The sequence below is a fragment of the Ictidomys tridecemlineatus genome, chromosome 5 (assembly GCF_052094955.1).
Source record: "Ictidomys tridecemlineatus isolate mIctTri1 chromosome 5, mIctTri1.hap1, whole genome shotgun sequence".
In the NCBI taxonomy this organism is placed as follows: Eukaryota; Metazoa; Chordata; class Mammalia; order Rodentia; family Sciuridae; genus Ictidomys; species Ictidomys tridecemlineatus.
In genome coordinates, this window is record NC_135481.1 from 23,074,495 (window position 1) to 23,086,570 (window position 12,076).

General features: G+C 40.5%; 1 protein-coding gene across 1 annotated transcript in view; it reads left to right on the forward strand.

The window, feature by feature from the left end:
• Myo1e (myosin IE) overlaps positions 1-12,076 on the forward strand; it is a 191,603-nt gene that overhangs the window by 92,087 nt on the left and 87,440 nt on the right. The window lies entirely within an intron of this gene.

The window sequence follows — 12,076 nt, forward strand, 5'->3', positions numbered from 1 at the left end:
ACATTACTAATAAATGCAAATATAGTATCTGTAGCTATATTTCATAATCCTTTTAACCTGACCCAGGTTCTGAGTGTTGGCTGGGTTTAGGTGCTTTTAAATTTATTTACTAATATGAACATTTTCAAACATTTTCAAACATAGAAACATAGAAAATATAAATATCCATACTCCCATCACTTAGAATTGGACAGTTAACATTTTGTCCAAAAAAGCAAACAATAAAAAGAACCCCAAATATAATCATTTTGTTCTTCACTATCTGTTTTAGTTTCTTTACCTGATCATTTTTTTTTTAACTTTATCATGGATCCTCACAAACATACAAAATTAGAAAGAGCAGTATAAAATGTCCCTCTGTATCTGCCATCTACTTTGCATAGTTATCCATATGTGGCCAAACCTGTTTCATTTAGTTCTTCCCTCCTGTCCCACTTGATTATTTAAAGCAAATTCTAGATAGTAAATTCCTTCATTTGTCAATAATTGGAAAACACCTCTAAAAGAGAGGTACATACCTTACAAAGAATAATTCTTGGGGCAGGGGTATAGCTCAGAGTGCTTGCTTACTTAGTACATGCAAGACCCTAGGTTTGATCCAACAAATGATAATTATTTTGTCATCTAATATTATTAGTATTCCAATTCTGTGACTTTTATAAGTTCTTCTTCTCCTTCTCCTTCTCCTTCTTCTTCTTCTTCTCTGGCTTGTTTTCATTTAGGATCCAAACAAGGCCCACCCATAGCACCTGGTTGCTCTGAAATCTCTTAATTGTTAACTATTCTCCTCTGTTGTCTTTGTTTTCTTGGCACGTATTTGTTAAAGAAAGGGACTGTTTGCCCAGCACTGCCTTCTGCAGTCTGGCACTGACTGTGTCCTGTGATGACACTTAAGTATTCCACCATTCCCCGGATTTCCTGTAAAATGGTTGTTAGATCTAAAAGCTTGATCAGATTCAGATTCAGTTTTTTGGCCAAAACACTTCATTGGATGCTGAGGACTTAATTCCCGTTGATCTCTCTTCATGTGATGTTCAGATTCTCAATGGATACATCCATTGCTAATTCTCATTTCACCACTATTCCTTATTAGTGGTTTAAAAAAAAATAGTTATTTTTCAATTCTATTATTCTTCTGCATGTGTTCGTTGGAGTTATTTGGTCACCTTCAAATGCAGTCTTTATGGGGAAACACGAGAAAATGCTCGATTCGTTTTCTTCACTCACCACTTTTCAAAGTAATGAATTGTTGCCGTAGCAACCTCCCAATGTAATGTGTTTTTATTTTCAGTATCATTTCAAACTAGTGAATTTTAAATGTTTTACCTACTTAATTATATTGCAGTTACTCTTTTGGAGGCTCAAATGATTCTATTCTTGACCGGTGAGAGCCCTTTCATTGGCTCTTATGTCCTTTTGCCATGTCCCTAGGGATCTCTGATGATTTCAGGGTCTGAAATGTTCCCAGCTCGTCCTGCCCAAGACAAGAATCAGCCACTTCTCCAAGAGTTCCTGATTCATTTTAGTGGGACTTGGTATTTAGAAACCACTAATCTGGGCACCTAGAATTCTCGATACCCTGTGTTGTTGGTACTTCTAGTTTTCAGAAGACAAGCTAGGGTACAGACATTTATAAAGAGAACAATGAAGTATGAGTTCATAGTGCTCTTACCAGTTCATTTTGAAGATGGTAGAGTTTGAACATTTCTTTAATTTCTATATTTGTAACTCATTTCTCTTGGGTCAAAAATCTTGATCCTGATGATATTAACACAACTACTTTATACTGTCTTTGTTTTTATATCAATAGTAGGATAAAGCAAATAAGTAATTTTGCTAATGCTTTAAAATAACAATCCTAATACTATTATAGCAATACTGAATTCATTTTTAAGTTTTTTTGTTCTTTTTGTCCAAGTTCCCCATATTTAAAGTTAAAATATTGGGTTTTTAAACTCACGTAGAACATTCCTTTTCTTTGTCATTTGCACATCAACCTAACCTTGATTCCATTTTTTCACTTTAGTGGTTTAACCTTTTTAAGTTGAATTTTGTTTTGTAATTGTGTAAAAGCCATATACATGGCTCCAAAATCGAAGCTACAAAACACGAGCACTGAAGCAGTTCAAGGTAAATACGGATCTCAAGTATTTCAAGGTAAATACAGACTTCATAACATTTTGCCCCTAAATATTTCCACTTACATCTCTGAAAAAGAAAAATATTCAATATCATCTAAAACACAGCAGTCTATATTCACATTGCTGCAAACATGATCTTCCCTGCTGGCTTATGCAAACCAAGGAAGGTTGGGTGCATTTGGTTATGAATGTTAAAAGTTTATTTTTATCCTGCCACAGTTCCCCTACTGCTACTTTTTTTTTTTTTCATGACTTTTTTTTTTTATGACAGAGTTTTTCACTGCTATTGCTGGGGTTGAATGCAAGTTCTTGTGCATGCTAAATAGGCCCCCTACCATAGCAGAAAGCCCAGGGGCCCCTTTGACATTTATTTTTTTGGAGAGACCAGCCAGTTTTCCTACAGACACCTCCTGGAGGTGTCTAATTGTTTTCACATGGTCTCATTGTATTTACTCCTGTAACTGATTCTTCTATAAATTAGAAGTTAGACCCAAATGCTTGATTAGATGCAGGTTATTCCTGTTGGGGAGGCATACTGGAGTACCAGGAGACTTGGGTTGCTAAGTAGAAAGTGCTTTTGGGGGATACTGAGTTGAGGTCTCTGGTCACTAGAGAGGTGGGAGGTGTTTTCCTAACTGAACTTATCGAGAGTGTGGATGAGTTTGTTATAGAACTTTGTGCCCTTTCTCCTTCCTCAGTCTTTTCCTCTTCTGGGGGTGTGCTGGGATGGGAAGGGAGGGAATGGGCTTGTTGCATGTGCTGCTGCAGTCTGGAAGCTGCCTCACTCTCACCTGGCCCATGATTTTTCCGTGCTCAGCTCCCCCGCTGCCTCTCACTGTGGGATACACAGGCACTGAAGTGGGCAAATGTCCTGCCTCCAGGATCCTTTTTTCCAGCTGTTCAGGTGGCAGGGACTTCAAGGAACTGCTCCCAAGGGTTTCTGTTAAGGTGGCTGCAGTTAATTTAGAAGATGGTAGAAGAGGGAGCTTCAGAAACTCCTTAGAGTTAAGCAAAACTCAGGTGAAGGGCTCAGTCCTCCTCACCCTCCCTTCTGATCGGCTGGCTACAAATTCCCACTGCACCCTCAGGTTTAGTAATTCACTAGAGCCACTCACAGAACTCAGGACAACCCTATATTTAGGATTGCAGTTTTATTATTGCAACAGAATGCAAATCAGAACTGGACAAAAGAAATGACACATAGGATGAGGTCTGAGAGGGACCAAATGTGAGGTTTCCTGTCATGCCTTCTCATGGAGTCACGGATGTGCTTCTCTTTCAACTACCATATGTGACAGTACCCATTGCCAACCAGGGGAGCTCATGCAAGTCTCTGGTGTCCAGAGTTTTTATTTAAGCTTGATCACATTTTTTCCTGCATGTTTGACCTTTGATTCCTGGATCTTTCTAAAGGTCCAGGCAGTACCTTTAATCTCCAACTTCCTCTGGAGGTATATTCCAAAATATTACATTGTCGAGTTGGTCCAGGCCCCCAGGCCATCAAAGACACATCTATCAGGCAAGACATTACAGGGGCCTGGAAGTCACTTCTCAGGTACAGAGGCCAAAAGCCCAACCTCTCTTGAGTTACAAGAGTATACAAGAGGGGCTGTAGTTGTGTAGAGCATTTGCCTAGTATGTGTGAGGCACTGGGTTCGACTTTCAGCACTGCTTATAAATAAATGAATAAAATAAAGGTCCATCAACAACTAATATATATACAGAAACCGTGGTTCCTTTGCGTTGAGAAAGTAGATTTTCTGGCATGTGGCTGGTGGTCATTCTCACCAGTTTTCTGACCCCAGGCAACACACCCAACACTGCTTTGGGCCTCATTTTCTTTGTCTGTTAATAAACTGATTGAACAGATGAATTCTGAGGTTTCCTGGCTTTGGAATTCTTTCTTCCAAATAATGCTAACAGGGAGGGAAGACAGAGAAATATCCTATAGAGAGACTCCGGTTTGTAGCCATAGTGCCGAATGAGCTGGGTGCTTGGTCTGCCAGAGGCAGGATCTAATGTTGCCTGCCTGAATAAATGTATGATCAGAAAACAAACTGAACCCTTTTTTCTTTTCTTTTTTTTGACACAGGGAATTGAACCCAGGGGCACTTAACCACTGAGCATCTCCAGCCTTTATAATTTTTATTTTTTTATTTTGAGACAGGGTCTCATTAAGTTGTATGGGCCTTGCTAAATTGCTGAGGCTGACCTCAAACTTGCTAAGTTGCTGAGGCTGATCCTCCTGCCTCAGCCTCCTGAGCCTCTGGGATTACAGTCTGCACCATTGTGCCAACAAAACTGAACCCATTTTCATGAGAGCTGCAAGAAAAGTCTTCTCTTGTGCTAGGGGACTCTGCCATGGCTAGACAGGGTCAGAATTTGAGCAGCATTATTTAGAATATATTTTTTTTTAAAAGTGAATAGTGATATAATTTCCATGGCATTCTTATAGACCTTCACTTCCTTAACTTTCCTGGCGTGACTGTGTAAGTGAGTGTGGATGGGATACCACAGCCCATATAGTTAGTACTGCCAGTTTCCTCACAACCTTACTCTGGTTTTAAAGCAGTGAGCACAGTGACAGGATGGACAGGCAGCTGACTGTTTCTGGATTAGAAATCAGTGTAACAAATTGAATTTTAAAAGAAAGTAATCAAGGAAGAAGATGGCACTAGTTTCCACTGAAGCTTTAGTCTTGAGTCATGAATGCCGTCCAGCTCGATTTGTGAAAATGGCCGGAGTAGGGCAGCCCAAGGTAGTCTGACCAAGCCGGTCATCCAGACCCACAAACCAGTGTGAATCTGACCCCAGTTTGTCATGATGTAGGGAGAATCCTGCCTGTGGATGCTGGTTATTCGTTCTGGAACAGAGTCCATGAGAAGAGACATGGACAACAGACATAGAAGGCGGAACGGAGGGTTGAATTGAGAGGGAAGGGACGATTGGCCTGATGGCACTTAATTCCACCTGGAAAGGTTGGGTGCTGGTCTACTCCTCAGAGTAGCCATTTTACTTGGAGAAAACCTTCCCTTTCTGCTTTTATTTTCCTGCCTGACTCTATGTAGATGAAGCCCCCACTGTTGTCCTGTACTGTCCTACCAACCGCTGCCAGCCATTAGGTTCAACTCTCTTCAGGAGAAAGTACCTAGGATTGGCCACAGATGTTCCAAGGTCTTCCTTCATGATATGCTGGCAGACAGGTCAGAGAGATGGCCTCTCTAGGTGCTGATTTCATCCACTACACCTTGTGTTCACTAATTTGACTTTCCAGAGATAACTTAAATTTCTTTAACCAATTTCTAAATTCCTTATTAGCTCCGTGGCTATACAGATAGCTAGGCGCCACCTCTAGAGGTTGTTTGAACTGATTTGTGGGGGACCTATGGCATCTGTAGCTTTTCTCAAGCTCCCAAGTTACTTTAGTTGATTCTGGGCTCAGGCTCTTGAAATCCTGATTCCAGGTCTCCTCTGTTTAGCACCTTTAAGCCAAGCAATGTATATATACTCCCCGAGTGTCTGCCCTCTGCTGGTGCTCTCCGTATAGGTTATTTTTCATAATCCTCACTATAATAGCATTACTCTTTCTCAAAGTTAACCCAGAAAATCAGTCTTAAGAGAGTTCCAAGATGGCCAAACCAGTAAATGGCACAGCCTATTTGAGCTTAGCCCTGTGTGACTTCAAACTTTATACATTTTCTCTATGTCCTCCTGGTAAGTGCTGCTTCTGTGTCTCAAATGTCCCATGTTTTAATGGAGATGTTAATAACTGCCATATACCCTGAGACAGAAGTTAGGATATTAAATGAGGGTAGTTATTCTGTGCTTTTCTAAACTCAGCCCTTTGTATGTTGTTGGCCTTGATGTTCTTTCTGCATAACCAGGAGACTGGCAATTGTGTGTGTCATGAATTGGAGGACAATCAACATTTAGACTGACTTAAATAAACAAACATGTCCTTATCGTTGTGTTGATCGTGGTATCTTACTGGGAAGTGAAGATGCACTACCATACCAGATAGCCATACCTGGACCACTTTCCTGAGTATGTGTGGGAGTCAGAGTTCAGTCTCCCATTTCTTTTCATGTTTCCCTATGGTCAGTTTCTGGACTGTGGCCACATAGCATTTGTATGGTCGTGCAGGATTGGTTGACTTGGGAATATAAGGTTGATTTGTGGCAGATCCCCCTGAAGGACAAGCTGGTGACCTGCACATAAGTTTGTAGGTCTTGGTGATGTCTTGAAGGTCTCTGAGCAGGGACATGATACTAAAGGTCAGTCTATTGGGTCAGAGTAGATAGGATCTTGAGAGAATACAGAAATCTCGTGCTGTGGTATCGACTGATCTGAGTTGGAAAGGGAAGGTGTATGACATTCAGTAAGCCTGTGAAGGAATAAATGGATGAGCAAGTGAATGTGGACTCCGGGCCGTGCCAACATGGAAACAGCAGCTATGTAAATATATTCGCATCATTAAAAAACATGAGCACCTTAAGACTTGGTAGATATCTGTGCACCCAGTGGACAAACAGCCCATATCTGCTTAGCTCATTAATCTTCTGTTCTCTAAAATCCAGAATTTGGATTTGTGTAAGAGAACCACATATATGATATTTGAGGATATTAAAGACAACTATGTAAATCTATTTAATAAAATAGTCACGGAGTGGTAAAAGGAAAGAAGTAGTAAGTGCTTCTCATATTCTTAATCATCTCTTCATCACTGGACAGGATCTTGGCAGTGTGTCCAGAGACCTTTCTGAAACTCTTGCCAGCTGACCTCTCTGGAGGCACGCTGAGCTTCAGAGAACATTTATGTGGCAGCTTTATTGCAGCCATCAAAAGTGAATTCCTATTACTTTGGTCCTGAACCAGCTCCTGCCACCGTAGAATGTTTACAAACTGTGATGTCAATTTGAAAGCATCATATTTATCAGTTATTAATTTGTTTGAAATATCCTGAAGCCCCCCACCCCACCCCATGAGTAGGGCATTTTGTTTTAAATGTATCCAACAATAGTTCACAAAGTCTTTGTATATTGTATCTTGCATAGATGCTGAATGCTTTTAAAAGCATAAAGACATGAGAGATATTTTGAAGGTTCATCAATAGGATTTGCTGACTGATTGAATATGAGAATTTTGATAGAGAAAAAGGAGATTGTTGTCATTATTAGATCTAAGATTTCTGACCTACCTGCTTCAAAAGATATTTTGGAACTGGAATCCTAATATTTGCAGTAGTCAAGATGAAAGGCAAAACTTCTGGTGTCTGGCTTGTGTCTCTGCCCTATCCTCCCCTTTCACCATCAGGTGTCTCATAGATTCTCAAGCTGTCTTCCTGTCTTTGATGTACTTCAGGGACTTTTTATTATTAGCATCGGGACTCTACTCAAGTCACTCTTGAGTTTTTCTGTTGGTCTACCCAGTCTCATTGACCTAAGCAGCATTGACTGAAGACTCGCTGTCCCTCTAGCCTGGCTTTGGGAGGCCCTGTCAACTCCCACCTCTAACTAACTGGGGGCTTCATGAGGAGGTGTCATTGCCTCTGAGACTCAGTTTGTTGATCTGCAAAGAGGGTAATAGTAATACCTAGTTTGCTAGGTTGTCATAAAGATTAAAAATGCTTTAATTAAAGGATACAAAGCAAATACAGCCATCCCTTGATCTCCCCAGGGGATTGGTTCTAGGACCCCTGCAGATATCAAAAGACATGGCAAAACTATGTTCCTAGCCAGGGCAGCCCAACTCTATTGGTTCACTCTTTCCAGTTTTCTTTGTTCTTTTGAGCCAACAGGCTTTAGGTTAGCTGGTAATAATCTGTTGCCACCTACAGTCATGAGGTACAATGGAAAGATCTCTGGGGTGAGTCACAGAGTGGACTCTATTCTGTTCTGTTTAAAGGGATAAATTCTCTAAGCCTCAGTCACTTGATCTGAAAAATGGGGACTAATACCCTAAAAGAATGTAAAGAAAGATAATGAAGAAAATGTGCATGAAAAGTATTATTAAACTGTTAAAGAGTGATGTAAAATGTCTGCTAGTAACACTGAGAAGAATTATAGAGGCAGTAAGTGGCTGAGTTGGAAGTTACACTTGGTCTTCAGACTAAACATTGGGTTCTTTCTATTGCATCAGGCTGGGCTCAGATGAGCATTGCCATGGGGCCATTTTCTTGGCAGACTAGATGAGAATTTTGTCTGCCTGACAGCACTAATTAGCTGGGTGTTTGTCTGGGAGTGGGAAAAAATGACAGCTCTTTGTCTTAGTCACACTTTTTTCAATGCGTTAAGGAATAAATCTGCATCATTTGCCCAGCAGTTTCAACATGTCTGTGTGATTCTGAATTTTATACAAAATAGCATGTATTGAGGATTTATATTTGAATGTGATTTCAAGGTCTGATAGAGGACCCCTCTCTCATCAACCCTGTAGTCCCCCAGAGGTGTATCACCTCCGATTGACTTCAGTCCCAGGTCCATAGGGCTGCCAGGAACAGAGTCTGTGAGTAGTCATTGGAGAGGGCTGCCCAGAACATTCTTTGATGTGGCTTCTCATTCTAACAGCATTATCTTGTCTTGTGATCACAGTGAGGCAGGCTGTTATTTGTTTGTTCCAACTGTGTGTGAGATAATAAATGTTTCTGGCAGAAGGCTTGCCTAAATGGGTGTGTATCAGTGAAAGACTCAGGAGCAGTTAAAAGTTTGACCATACTATGAACTGTGCGATTCACACAGTTACTTAGGAAACATTGATGGTTTTAATTGACTATCTAAGCTGTGGGAGAATTTTAAATATTCATGCTCATCTGAAGCAGTGTTGCTCAGGCTTCAGGGCAAGACTGCCTAAGTCCTTTCCTAGCTTTGTATTTTTGCTGTTTTCTGTTGTGGTGACAGAAATACCTGAGACTGAGTACCTGAGTAGATTTTGGCTCCTGGTTCTGGAGGCCTGGAAGTTTAAGAGCATGATCATAGTCTTGGCAGTGGCTTCTATTGAAGCCCTTGTGTTGCTTCAACTCATGAAAATACATGGAAAGAGTGGGAGGGCAAATAAGAGAGGGAGCACAGGAACCAATCTTGCTTTATAGCACCTGAGAAAAACACCAATCTATTAATGAGGGCTCCAGCCCCAACCCCACTAGGGCCCACCTCCCAATACTACCCCATTGAGAATTAGGATTCTACAGTGGATCTTGGGGTGCATTCAAACCATAGCACTCTGCCACTCGCTAGCTAAGTGTCCTTGAGCAAGTTGCTTGTGAATGGAAATAATAATAGTGCCCACTTTGGAGGGGGCGGTAGTTGGACAAGATGATTGATATACGTAAAGCACTGACAACAGCCCTTGGTGCTCATTAAACATTCAATGGATACATGCTACAAATTATTGCATATATTTTAGTGTTCCTTTTAAATATTTCCTGGAATTGATATTATTTCTCATCTTCCAGATTATTTTTCAATCACAACTATTTTTCTTTTATAACTCTAAAATTTAAAAAAGACTATCTTAAAAAAAACTATTCCTTTTGGGGGCGCTGGGGTTGTGGCTCAGCTGCAGAGTGCTTGCCTAGCACGTGTGAGGGGCTGGGTTCGAGCCTCCGTACCACATAAAAATAAATAAATAAAACAAAGGTATTGTGTCCAACTACAACTTAAAAAAAAAATTAAAAAAAAACTATTCCTTTTTATCTATCCTTACAGTTATACCTTTTTAAAAAAGAGTCAAGTTCAGAACTATCATGTTCTTATATCAAAAAATGAGGGTCTGAGGAGAATAGGTCCAGTAGGGCTTTTCTTTGCCTTGTCTATCTCCTCACCTGTGGCTCCCATGATGCATGTCCATCCTCCTACTTTTTCTCACACCTTGCTGACCTTTCTATCTTATTCTCTGGGTTTTCTGTTTTCTGCCCTTTGTAGTTCCAGAGTGCTTAGGCATGAAGGTCCATAAGTTGGCCTCAGCCTGGGTCCGTCCAGCGTTTCTGCACCTGCATTCTGGGCAGGAGTGCCAGGCAAACTGTGCTGTGCTCGCGGTCACCTGTGGGCGTCTTCCAGGCTTCTTTCGGCTAACTTCACTGTGCTTTTCTTTTATGATGTTAGTATTTTGTGGGGATGTCTTCTGAGATTATGACGACATCCTGCTCCTCTTCAAAGCTCCACCCACTAGGCTCACTCACCATCCACAGAAGACTCCTGCCCAAACTGGTCTTCTGTGTGTGATGGTAGCCAAGTGTGGCAGTCTTTTCCCATCATTCCTTCCACACTTATTTGTTAGTGTTCTATCATGAGAAAGAGCTTTCCTGTGTCCCCATTTGTTGTTTGATTCATTTTTTATAGCAATATGAATTTATGGTCTTATATTTTATTCCAAAGATCATAATCCAGTATTATTATTTCTCTTGATTTGACCAAACTGGTTCTTAGGTGCCTGATATGTTCACATCAGTTGCTGGACATTTCCTTAGTTTGGGGCATAATTTTATATATATATCAGACCCACCTTGTATTTCCCCCACTTTGGCCCTGGCATTGGCCATTTTTCCAAAGAAGCCCTGGTTCCTTTTAATGAAGAGTAATTGAGGCCAAGACCTGGGGCTTCAAGTGCTCGCTGATGCTGATGTGTCCCTGCTTGTAGGACTTTTCTGTCTTTTCCTCTCGTGCCTCCTGTTGGTACTCCTTAAAACCATGCCCACATCTCTATTATGTTGTGGATAGCCTGTGTACACTCAAACTCTCCATCAGGCAGTGAGCTCGTCTTGGGCAAGAGCTATATCTCACTGTGACCACAGCTTACCATGTGGAGGGACATAGAACATGCATAGAACGTGAACAAGTACACACAGAATTTTTGCTTTAAGTTTTTGTCCTTTCTAAAGTGCAAAAAAAGCAACATTCCAGTTACACTAAGTCAGCTACAAGGAAACAGTAGCTACCAGGATGGAGAACCAGTAGAAGTATTCTGAAACCAGGAATGAAGTGATGGGAGTAGACTGGTGAGTTTCCAGTAGTGGGAAGAAGGGTGGGCCGTTTCAACAAGAAAACAAAAATTTTTACTTTTTTAAAAAATATGTATTATTTTAGATGTAAGTGGACATAATACCTTTATTTTATTTTTATGTGGTGGTGAGGATTGAACCCAGTGCCTCATGCGTTCCAGGCAAGCACTGTACCACTGAGGCACAGCCTCAGCCCTATTTTTACTTTTGCTAGAATAAATCAAAACGAATTGGAAACACTATTGGTGTCTACATGAGGAATAACCTTCTAACTCAGATAAACCATTATAGTCCTTCCATCCAATTATTAATATACTATTATATAGCTTTTTCTCCAAGAACACTTTTTCTTTGTAATTTTAGTGCATGTTTCCATTTCTATAGCTAACATGCACAAACATTACATTATTTTCTACTTGAATTAATATTTCTTATATTTGGTTTTAAAGTGCTGGGCTGGTTCCCAACAAGGTATATTCCAAACTAGGGTGTTAGTTAAAAATTCCTATTTCTAGAAACTATTCTTAGAGATTAACTTTCAGCACATTGGAGAAGGGTCCTAACCATGGGCATTTTTAAAATACTCCAGGATTCTGAAAGGCTGATCAGGTTTAACCTGACTCAAAAAAATAATCATACTCCCTGAATCCAGCTGTTAATCTAGCATGGTACATTTTCCTAATTTCTGGACTTGGTTTTGTTTTGTTTTGTCTTCTTTAGAAGTCCACTAAAGCTAATTAAATCAGGAAAGGCTGCAAATTGTTCTAATTGCTGTGAGATGCAAAGTAAATAATTCAGGGTTATTCTGTATAATCTGCCTGATAACTTCACCTTCTTTTCACTTGGGTTTTAGTCCAGGGGAAGAAACAGCATTTGCCCTCCCTTATAGGCCAGCCCTTAGAGGCCAGCATGATTCTTGTTGCATATCCTATAAAATTCA